The sequence below is a fragment of the Apus apus genome, chromosome 1 (assembly GCF_020740795.1).
Source record: "Apus apus isolate bApuApu2 chromosome 1, bApuApu2.pri.cur, whole genome shotgun sequence".
Taxonomy (NCBI): domain Eukaryota; kingdom Metazoa; phylum Chordata; class Aves; order Apodiformes; family Apodidae; genus Apus; species Apus apus.
Window position 1 is genome coordinate 41,763,428 of NC_067282.1, and position 12,205 is coordinate 41,775,632.

The following is a 12,205-nucleotide window of genomic DNA, read 5'->3' on the forward strand; positions in this document are numbered from 1 at the left end:
GTTCCTGAGATTTATAAGTCACCAAACAGTACTAAAAAGAAAACAAGCAAAACAGTGCAAAGCTATCTCCATTTCTAAACAGAGCCTCTGCTCTTTTTTTTTGCTTCTTTTTTTTTCTGATAAACATCTAATTTCTGAGATAAATCCCTGCCTTCATAAGTTTTCTACATCAGGAAGAGTATTGTCAATGCCTGGCAATTTTTAAATAAAAAGTAGTAATTGTGGCAAATAAACAAATCCATAACAAATTTATAATAAATTCATAACAAATTCATAGCACTGCCATGTTTTTTAGTTTACTGATTCTGAAATAATCTGAGAAATTATTTGTAATTAACAAAAGCAAATTAAAATGTTGTAAATGTAAGCTTGACAAATTCAGCGAATTACACACCCTGTAAATTCCAGTTTAAGCCAGGTAAATTCTCTGGCTAAACAAGTTTTTCATCGTTCCTCCTCTGCTGTGAAAAGATCTGTTCCAGAGACAGATTAGCCTATATGCTTTCTGATATCTGTAGGTATGCATTGGCTGAAATACCTTCCTACCTCTTCCTGATTCAATTGAAGGAAGCAGATGACTTGAATCAACGTTACCTATTACGTCCTTCACTTTGCTTTTGCCTTAAACAGCTCCGCTTCTAGTCTTAAGCTCCTAGAAATTCCATCCGGCCCGCCACCGTTCATTAAAACAAACACTGCCTATTTTATTATTTGCAGTCCAGCCATCTCTCCACTGAGACAAAAGGGTAGATTGTCTGCTGCAGAAGACACCTGGAAGGTGCACAAAGTACAAAGGCCAGAATTCAAAGGAGTTCCCAGTGTACTCAACAAGCAATTACTTCTGCTTGTGATGGGAGACTGTCAGCTTCAAACACGAGGCATTCTTTGGAAAGATTAGTCCAAATTACATTTTATTACATTGGCCTGCTTGGACAGCCTAGACTTCATCTCGTTCTTATTCTAATGGAATTCAATCAAGGGTATTAATATATTGTTTATGACATGTTTGGAGTTCTTGTGTTATCAGCATACATTCATGAGAGGAGCTTCAAACAGTATCAGATAACAGTGAGCTGGATGTTGGATGTTGTACAGCACAGGGGATTTTATCATCTTGTTGAACCAGTGGCAGTGATTAAATTAAACTGTCTGAACAAAGCTTTTGCATGTCAGGCTGTTGAATGGCAAAATGAAAGAGTGACACACTTCAAAGATCAAGGAGAGGGAACTGGAAAACCATACTTACGTAACTTCTTATTTAATATATTGAATAACTGAACCACTAGGTACCTGGGCTTTTAGTTGCAAATAATCAGAACAAAACACTTTATGCAGTCTAGCATTAATTGACTAAATGCGAATGCAAAGGCATCTACAAAGTTCTCATATCACTGTTACTTCCCTCATCTCAGTGAGCAGCACATTGAATCTTATTAGTTCTTCTCTGCCATATGTTTGAAAAAACACCCAGAAAATCTGATTTATCCCCATTTCCCTCACAGCTTAGTTTTCATATTTGTGAGGTCCAAAGGCACACTTCTTACATCTTCTCTAATATGAGCAATAGCAACATTCACAATTTCATAGACACCAGTAGGCTTGTTCATAAGTGTTCATAAAACTAAGGGCTAAAACATCCAAAACTCAAACTCTTGAAATGCCAGCAAAATTTAAAATAAAAGAAAAAGGAAAAAAGTGCTAGTATAGAAAGACTTGTTGAAAGAAAATAAAAAATAACATAAATTAATGACCTAAATGCTATCCTCCCAGAGTGTCTGGTTTCTGAAAATGATTACTTTAGGCAAATTTCATTTGGATAGGTGAGAGCTTTTAATGTGTACAACATGATTTATAGTATAGCACACAATTTGCTGATGCTTTTGGTAAGAACTCAGATATCTTCTGTCTACCAAATCTTACATAAACAAATACTGCTTCTATTTAATTTATTTTACTGCAATTTCCATTTAAAAAATGTCTTTCTTCTAAAATCCCAAATAAGAAAGTCCTAGATTTAAAATACATAAATTGAACCAAAAAGCAATTTCTGTTACAAGGTTTAGCTGAATCTTCAGTGAGGATGGATTATTGGTTAAGTGTTAATTTTTTTAATATTAACTACTAGCATAAGTCAAATTTTAGGCAACACTAGAATGATTTTCTTTCATTCTATGCAGAAATTAGAATAGGTCTTGACCTTATGCAGGGTGTTAATATAATATGAATCATCATTTCTTATCAATAATAATTTCATCCCGTTATTTTATTTTGCACATTTAAACAAGCTTTAGTATGTTTTCTGCATAAATAAATAAATTTCCTTTATTTATACAGCAAGTTTAATTTGTTTTCATGTGCAAAAAGGAAAGCATCCTATTTTTTATCAGAGCTGAGACATAAAAAACACCTTCAAAACTTGTAGTGTTTTTATTTGATAGTAATATTCTTCCTTCTTGTAGAGCCATAGTGCAGTGACATCCATTAACATTCAAAACTAGACAATGCTTTCAAATTCAAATCCACTTGAGACAGTACAGTAGTAGAAATGGAGCCTGAGGGAAAGAGTTTTGAGAATAAACAGAGAACCAACCCATTAGAATACTCCACTGTGTATATCAGTTTTTATAATTGGTGGCACATATATGTGCATACGTTTGTATTTCATTGCAGGTCTGTGAATAAATCAAGATTTGATATTTATGGCAAACAGGCTAAATATTAGATGTTTTAGTGCACTACAATCTTTATGCAATAGTACAAAGACCTTTAATTGTCTGGTGTATATTTAAGCATATATACGTGTGTGTGCTTACTTAAGAAAAAATACACATTTGCTTTCCAAAGATACTTGTTTATGTTAGACATTTCAGGAACCTCAACCTATTATTTACTGTATCTATAAGTCTTACCTTTTGATCTTCCTCTCTTTTCATCATTGAATAGCACTGTATTTAATAGCCAAATAACATAAAATGTAGTACTTGCCTAGAAAATATAATTGCTTAATTATCTTTGCAAAAGGTAAACATGGCATATTCACTATGTATGAGGCATGGGCAATCTAACCAAAAGAGTGGAATTACTTTTCTAATTAACAAGTCTATTTTACTATTTTTCAGAACTATGTTTCAATTTATTTTTTCAAATAATGATATCGAAAATAAATATTAAAAAGCTAGCTTTAGTATCATGGAAGTTTCCAAAGTTAGCTGATTTGAACAGCGTCATAATGGAAGGCATTCAAGAAGCTCTTCTCTTTAATTTTACTTCTGCTACTAGAAAAGGCAAAAAAATTGGTCTAATTATTCATGTGTATATTCATGTAAGATAATTAGAATGTGACTCAGGTTGTATACCAAGCTACTACATCCCTCTGTGTTGGAGGGTTTTTTAAATCTATAGACTAGAATAAAAAAATAATAACACATACACGTAACTCGTATTTTTTATTGTCTATAAGCACACACATATATATACTGTGCTTTGGGGTTCTATTCCTTTGCTTGCCTAATATAAGTATAATTCACCAGTAAGTTGAATGAAAGCATTGAATAGCCATCGGATTATAATACTTGAGAATTTCCTCTCATGTCTTTTATTTACTATGTGATTTACCGACACTTTCCAAAACAGGTAACTTTCAGATGTTTGTAGCATAAGGTACTCAGCCTGTGAACATTTATACATTCAACCAGTTCCACTGCATTCAGTGAAAATACTACATAAATAATGGTAGTTGTGTCTCTGAGGATGGAATTAATTGGATCAATAACAAAGGCTTTGTCTAATTTAATTTATAAAATTAGCAGATTAATATAATTTGTTTTATCTATAATAGTAGTCTAAAACAAGTCAGACTGTGCCCCAAAATTGTGCCTCTCCTTCAACAAACATACCTAAGGCAAATAGCTCAGTAGCAGACCTCATGATGACAACGTGAAGTTAGAAACAAGTCTCCATCCTGAACTATTCAAGTGCATGGGAATTCTTTTGTAACTCTTAATATATTCAAGACAGGATTGTAACCCAAATCAGGAAAAAGATAAAACACTTTCATGAGCTGCATAGGTATGAAATAATCCACTAACACTCTTTTAGCCATTCATTCCTTACCATCAACCTTTCTTAAATAGGTTTGCTTCTATTATTATTATTATTAGTAGTAGTAGTAGTATATTTTAGTTTATTAATTAACTTCTGATTTGCAAAAAATAATATTGTTTTCCTGTAGATATAAAATAGAAACAGTGTTGTGCTTCCGTGGTATTATTCACCATGGAAGTGTTTCAGTTTCAGGAAAAATTACATATGGGCTCCACTCCCTATATTGCTAAAGACTTCCAAACCCTGGATAGAGCCTGGGGAAAGCTGCTTGTGAATTCCTTTCCTTACCATGCTATTCCATATAAAGTCATGCAGACACAGGCTTAAATACTTCCATATTCCATATTGAAAGTGGAAACAACAAACATCAGAGTCCTGTCTGTCTGGTAAAAGCCTCATTTAGAAGTGCACTTTACAACATAACTTTCTTCAGGTAGGGGACACATTACTTCAACGAGAATGCCAGAGGAGTGCATTCCCATTCCTAATATCTAGGAAAGCATTAATTATTCTTAAACATGCCTATTAGAAGTGTTAGCACATCAATATAAAGCAAAGAAAAAGGTAATTTAAAGTGTGCAAAAGGAGCAAGGCAGTATTTTACTGTCTAAACTAGATGCTTGTGTTAATACTTCTGGTCAGAATCCATCATCATTCATCAATGCATGCCAGGTCGTATAGGAAGGAAGCACTACTGTAACTGGCAGCCATAGCATGGATCAAAAGACCAGAGTTTTATGCTAATTTGGTTTAAGATGAATAAGCATGTCAGCCACAGCATTTTATGTAAAACAGAACTTGTGAAGTTTTACAATCAGGTAGACACCAGAAAGGAATTACAGTAATCCACCTTGGAGGTGACAGAAGTACTATATGGATTAGCATTTCAGCTGTGGCCTGAGAAAATATTATCCTCAACCCAGCAACAGCAAGCACATAAATGAGTAAAAAGTGTAGTAAGGATGGCATGTAAACGACCACTAAAGAACACAAAGAGTAAGAAGATGACTATGATTATCTCTGGCAAGGGATGCAGGGAAAAATGCAGCTACAGACGAACAACACAAGGAATCCATTGAAGTACTTATATGTGGCTTTTATCTCCATAGTCACTGAAACATCTTTGTACCTTTATCTGAAGGCTCTTATTCAGCAATGCATTTAAACTAGCAATTTGAGATACATTCAGGAGAGCTAGAAAACCCTAACCAGTGCCTAGTAACAGAGAGGGTGACTCCTTCTGCTCAAGAGATATTAACTCCCAAAATGCTCCTGAGTGCCTAGGTAGTTGCTGTGGCCCCAGAAGGCATTATTCCCCCTACCTTTTCTCCCTACATGAATAATGAGGAATTTTTCTTTTTCATGTATAGTGTGACACTGTGTTCAGATAACAGTTCATTGGATAAAAATTACCATCTACAAAAGGGGATGTAGCAAAATCACTGTATATCCTGGATGACTACTTAAAAATGGAAAGTCACACTGAGAGCATAGTAAGCCACTGAACTTGGATTTGAAGGGGTTATGAATAAGCTTACAGAAGCAATTACAATATTTGTTTAACATTTGATCTTAAACATTTGCACTCTAGGAAACACTTGTGCAAGTCTGGCATCATTAGTTAGGCCTCCATCTTCTAGTTAGTGAAATGGTGCTGGATGCTACTTACAGGACAATTATTCTGGACATGACTTGAAAAGCTGAAGCTTATGTTAAATGTATATAACAACATTCATGTACTTTGCTTTGTATGAGCAAGGATTTGCTGAGTTCTGATGTACCAAATAGTATTATTTCCTCAGGGAATTTTGCTGGACCTGGTGTGAGGCTAATTTAAAGCATTACAGGAATATAACATAAAATACAAAGATTATGTATTTTGGTAAATACAGATAGAATTTATTTTTGCTTCACTGGGATAGGTTGTACCTGGATAGGTGTTTCATGGGGACATTCTCCATGAAACTGATTATCATTCCACTGAATGCCAACAGGCATTTTAGTAGAGAAAATTTCCTCCCACGTTCAGTGTTGAGTTGTTCAATGGTGTTTAACCACGTACTAAATAAGTGTCAAGTACTACGCTCTACACTTTTAATATGTCTGTTGCACAATAAAGATCAGGCAGGTATATTTAATATGTACATAATCAGCTATTATTCTTGTACTGAGTAGCAAAGTAAGGCTTAAGTGTACAGGATCTAAACAAGTGGAGTTAGAGTCACAGTTCTACAAACACATGAAAAGAGTTTTTTAGAAAATGTGCAACACAAACCCCAGCAAAGTAACATGTATAGTTGCAACAGTATTCCATATATACCTGCAAATTGTATGCATTATATTAATTTGCAACAATGAGAAGTTTGATAAGTCAATCAATGTAAAAGCTGTAAGAGCTTCATTACACAGCCACGTAGTTTTACTGCCACTGTCTTTGTCAGTCCTGTCTTGCTACTCTTCTCTGTGTGTTAGATTTAAAATTGCCTTGTCGACTTTTTCAAAACTTCATCAGAAGCTGCATTACATTAAGGTAACTTTATCACTACCCCTTTTTCTTCTCAGTTTAAATAACAAAACATTATAAATGTCCCTACCTCTCTGACTCAGGACAGCAAATAGCAGCATGTTTTCCCTCATATTTTTTGTAGTTCAGGATGCTTTAAATGTTGCTAGGCTGTGTAGGAACTGCTTGAACTTCTCACCCTCCAAAGAATGACTCTGACTTTCCAAAAACATTTTGGACAATTGAAGAACGTCATAGTTCTGGCTACCTCTTAGGCTGCCTGCCTCTTCTGAGGTTTGTAGGCTGAGCGTATGTTTAGCTTGTTCTTAGACAAAACCTCTGGACTACTACAATGTCTTTGAGAAAATATTTAGCTTGTGATAGATTTGGGCTATGCTACCGTAAGGGAAAAATAAACAAATAACAACTAAGTATATCTTTAAAGGCCTATTTTTATATAGTCTCCTCTAGACAAAAGAATAAACAAGACACTTGCAACAGTGCCATCTGGTGACTCCCATACGGTCAGCCCTAATAACAGGATTCATTTTCAACGGTTGTAAAGTCTGTAGAACAAAAAATAGCCACAAGAATTAGGAATGTCTTAATTCTCATTTTAACCAGGGAAAACCAAATTAATTTCCACACTTGAATACTTCCTGAGGTCAGGGAAGTGCTCTGATTACTTTCTGTATTTATAAAAGGCAGTCAAAAGAGTAAGACATGCAAAATTATAGAAAATAAAAATATTACAATATTACGTCATGTTGATATACACATATTTGGAATTTCAAAGGAGCTAGTTATGCACAGTTAAGGAAAACAGTGGGATAAAGAAAAACTTAAAACCATCTTTAATCTAGTGCCATAGATTTAAAAATCTGGAGAAATAAGATAAATCTTGAATTAGCATTAATATTGTACTGCTCTTTTGAAAGGGCACCTGTGATGACCCACGTAACTTAAGGCGAGTAAGCATCACAAAAGCCCCAGAGAAAATTAAGGGAAAAGCTAATAAGTTGATGTGGGATTCAATTAATAAAAAATTAAAGGAATGAATGTAATTAATGATCATCAACATGGTTTTGTAGAAAATAGGTCTTGTTAAATAAAACTTACTTCACTCTTTGATGGGATTATTAATTTGGTTTCTAATCAAGTCACCCCTCTATCTGTAAGTGTATACTTTGGGACTTTTGTAGGGAGTTTTGACTCTGTGAAGTCAGACAGCTTTTATTTTTGGTTGTGTTTTTTTGTTCTGATTTGGGTTTTTTTTTCCTTTTTTTTTTTTTTTTAATGACCTAAACATTGTCAGTAAAAACTCCTTTCACAGGATTCAGAAATGGCTAAATCTTTCAAAATTCAGTTTGCAAAAGTAAATACATTGTTGAGACTAGATTTAAATATGGACAGAACATATTCATAAGCACATGATAAGGCCATATTAGATAATGCAAGAGCACACAAAAGCAGCAGCACTCATTCTGATTTTAGCAAGGTGCTGCAAGGATTAGTAGCTGAGTTGATACTTTGTCACTGATAACCTGGAAACAAATGAAAAAAAATATTATTGATACAGTTTGTAGTTTACACAAAAGCAAGCAGAGTGGTAAATGCAAAACAAGACAGGCAGAATAAGGGATTTTAAGCTGTTCAGTAAGGTGGGCTGATTCAAATGAAATCCATTTTAACACAGACACATGAAAACCTAAAAAACTGGGAACAAGTTGTACCATGTGTGGAAAGCAGGGGACCATATTCTGCAAAACAGCAACTCCAGAAAGGACTTATGGGATCCCTGAGACAGCATGATTCAAAGGGAAGCAAGAGCGTGGTACTGGAGAAAAACAGTGAAGAGCGTAGGCAGGTCTTATCTCCACACATAACACAGGTGAGATTGCTATCAGACAGAAAAGAAGGCAAAATAACCCCACAAGCTGCAGAGAAGACCAGAATAAGCACTGGAAAGAGGAAGGAAAATGCTTTACAGAAAGGAAAATCCTTTCAACTTATCAAAAAGAAGACAGTGGTGACTTGATTATAATAGCTGCCTCAGGAGAAAATCCCACAGACTAAAGGATTCTTTGGTTAAGAAGGAAAAAGCTAACATGCAGCTGTGTATTGAGCTCAAGCCAGATAAATTAAAACAAGAAATAAGGCACACAAAGTTTAATAGTGGAGATGATTAACTATGGAACAAACCAACAAAGGAAGCAGTGGATACACTATCTCTATTAATGTCTTCAACTCAAGAAAAAATGTTTTTTTGGATATGCTTTATCTAAACACGTTATTGAACTCAATATAGAGCCTGCCGGGTGAAATTCAAAGGCTTGTGAAATACAGGAAGTCAGAGTAGATGTTCTAATGGGAATATTTGCAAAGACTAATCCTAGCCTCAGGATACTAGTCTCCTTGGGTTACCTCTTCAGTCAATAGTTTCCTTGAGAGAGCAATTCAGAGATTAGTAACTTCAGTGCTCTAGTTTGCCCCTCTCCACCAAGAGCTTGCCTCTCTCTACTGACTGCAGAGAATAACAGAAGTTTAAGGATAGTTGAAACCATCTGTGTTTTTCACTAAAACACCACCACCCAAAAGTATAAAATTACAATATTATTAAATATTTGAGGAAAGGCTTAGTGGGTGAACTGCAGGGACAATGGGGATGGGGACAGCTCTCTTTTTCACTAATGAACCCTTCAGGACCTAATATTATTATTCTGGTAGATAAAGCTTGTCCCTGAGAGATTATCACCTACTGCTGAAGGTGAGGTTAAAGACTAAAATGGCATTTCTTTTCTAGCCTCTTAAATATCTTACTTTAGGAAATTTCCATCCTTCTTCCATTTCCATATCATTTTGGAGACCACAGACAAGTAGCAGATCCAGAAATATATCTGGTGGACAGAAACGAGCTCAAGGCCAGAGGACAAGTAGGAGAATTCTTCCTGCCTCTACCTTCTTTTTTCACTACTGGAAATAGTGAGTTGTCTTAATTTTTACCTGATCTAATAAATGTGGCAATTTATTTGGTATTTATTTTAAACTCGGATGCTACTACAGTATTGGTACATCAATGTTGTCACCAGGGAGGCATATCTTCCTAAACTACAGTTAGTCTATGTGCCACCCTTATCTCAATCGTGCCTTCTTGTCTTAAAGGTTGTAGAACACTGACTAACTACCAGGAAGTACATAAACACCAAAGGGAAGAGCTGAAGTGGTTATGAACTACAGAGCACTGCAGAACTTCCTTCAGTGCAATTTCTCAGAAGTTTGTGTCAATGTTTTTATTATGAATAAAAGGGAAAAGATGTCACTATAGATCTGCTATGCTGTAAAGTCTCTCTGGTGTAGTTATTTTATCCCTGGTATCTCCCATTGGAGTAAAAGCTAAATGCATAAAACAAAAAATCAGATGTGCTTAAATCTCAGTTCTCTCATTTGTGAGCCCAAGTCATGCAATCAATAGTGGGCTTTTAAAATTCTTCATTCTAGTTTTAAAATGGTTTCAAAAATAAATCCAAAGGTTAAATTGCACCAATCCTTCATTAAACTGGAAATTGATCCTAAAATACTATTTATTCGAATCCATGCAAAACAAACAGAGGGGTACTTTACAATGCTGCAGCAGCGTTTGCAAATGTTTGTCTGCCATCTAGTGGAATAGGCAACTGTTTTCAGTAATATTTATGTTTATCGTCCTGTTTTGTGTATTTAAAACATCTGAAGCTCTTAAAAAATAATTACAGAAGTAAGCATGGAAGCATGAACGTACCTTCCTCATAAAATTTTTAAACAACAAACATTAACTGCTGCAAAGACAAAATAGAAACCTTTGGGGATACAAATGTCTGTAACACAAATCAGATTGTGTCAGCTGACAATCACAGAAGCTAGGATAGAAAAAGTTGAATACGTTGAAAACAGGACAAAGCTCTGTCTTCTGCCTAGATGATTTTTTGCCAAATATAACCTACAAACAGATGCCAAATGTGACTTGGTTACCTAGTATTGGGCATGGCACAGGACAGTAATAATAAAAAGCAAATAAAAGTTGTTTTTTAGAAGAATGAAGGATATCCCTGGTATTTATGTGCTAGCTCTACACACAAGATTGACATGCACATGCCATGGCATTGGATACCTGCACTGCACACTGTAGAACTCTAAAGGTATTTTAGGGGTACACAGATAGAAAAGTTTGTGCACCGGAACACAGAGCAGATTTAGCAGTGCAGAAGATAGTGGGACTGCAGTCCCTCTGATAGCTAGAACCAATCAAAATTATTCTATCAAAACTGTTTCTGGGAGAAAAATGAGTTGCCAAGAAAACTCTTTCCTGAATAGTGCCTGATTATCTTGGGGAAATATTGTAGAAATGACTGCTGAAAAATTGGAAAACATTGAAGCCTGACCCCCTCTAATGACAGAATTAAAAGTGAGGGGAGAGGAAAATGGTGAATTTTGGCAGATGCAGTTGGCAGAAAACCCAGCTTACAAAAGAGAAGTGGGTGCACAAGACACAGACTGACAAATTGTAACACTGTACTGAATGAAAATCCCTGGAGCTTTAGTAAAATTGTTTTCAGTTTTTATTTTCATTATTGTTATTTTTCAATATTTCAATGAAGGAAACCAACCTATTTTAACAGGAGTGCCCTCCCACAGGAAAGCTAAAGGATCTGCCCAAACAAAATAATGTCTTTACATCACAGTTAGGGTGAACAATCCTCATATCCAATGTTAGTTCATGCCCTGCAATGCTATTTCACTGACTTCAATAAAACTTCACAGGGTACAAATCCACATTGAATTTGGGCCCAACGCATCTAAAATCCAAATGACTGCTGCAAAGCCATCTAACCAGAGCAGCCAGACAGGCACTGACTGACAGACTGGCAGTGTCATTACTGATGTCATTCTCAACAGTGAAATGCATAGCCTGAGATACCATGCTAAAAATATAGGCCAGATTAAGAGTCTGTGTATGTGCCATAGATATTTTCTGCTTTCAATGTGAGTACAATTTGCACAGCACGCAGGAATGAAAAGCTGTGCGTGCACCTCACTGAATTGTTTCTATGCCTGAGATTGGTTCCACCTTAACAGTGCAGTGAAACAAAACATGGATTTTTGTCATTAGAAAAGCGTTTGATTTTAAAAAGCCTGAGTTTTACTTCAGCCTGTATCCAAGTATATACAAATCAGACTGTATCCTGAATTCTCCCTAAGAGAATAGTGAGACTTCTTTCTATATGTCCTAGGAAATGTTTGTGCAGATATTTTTGTTTGTATCTTTACCTAAAAATATGTAAGACCAGTGCATGATTCTCCTTTAAATCACTCATTAAATCTTACATATGCCAGAGTACGGTATTTTCAAGTGATAATTTTCCTTAACATTGTTCTTGCAGCATTTATGTCTCATAAAGCCTTGACCTTTACATATAAGGTGCATACTAATGCAACATCCTGGGGTTTAACATCTGTAAATCACAAATAGTAAACAAATGGCTGCTGTTCCTGATGTACAATGAGTTCATCACAAGTTCACTGGTCACAGGAGTGAGACTCTTTTGTTGTCCTAGATTAGCT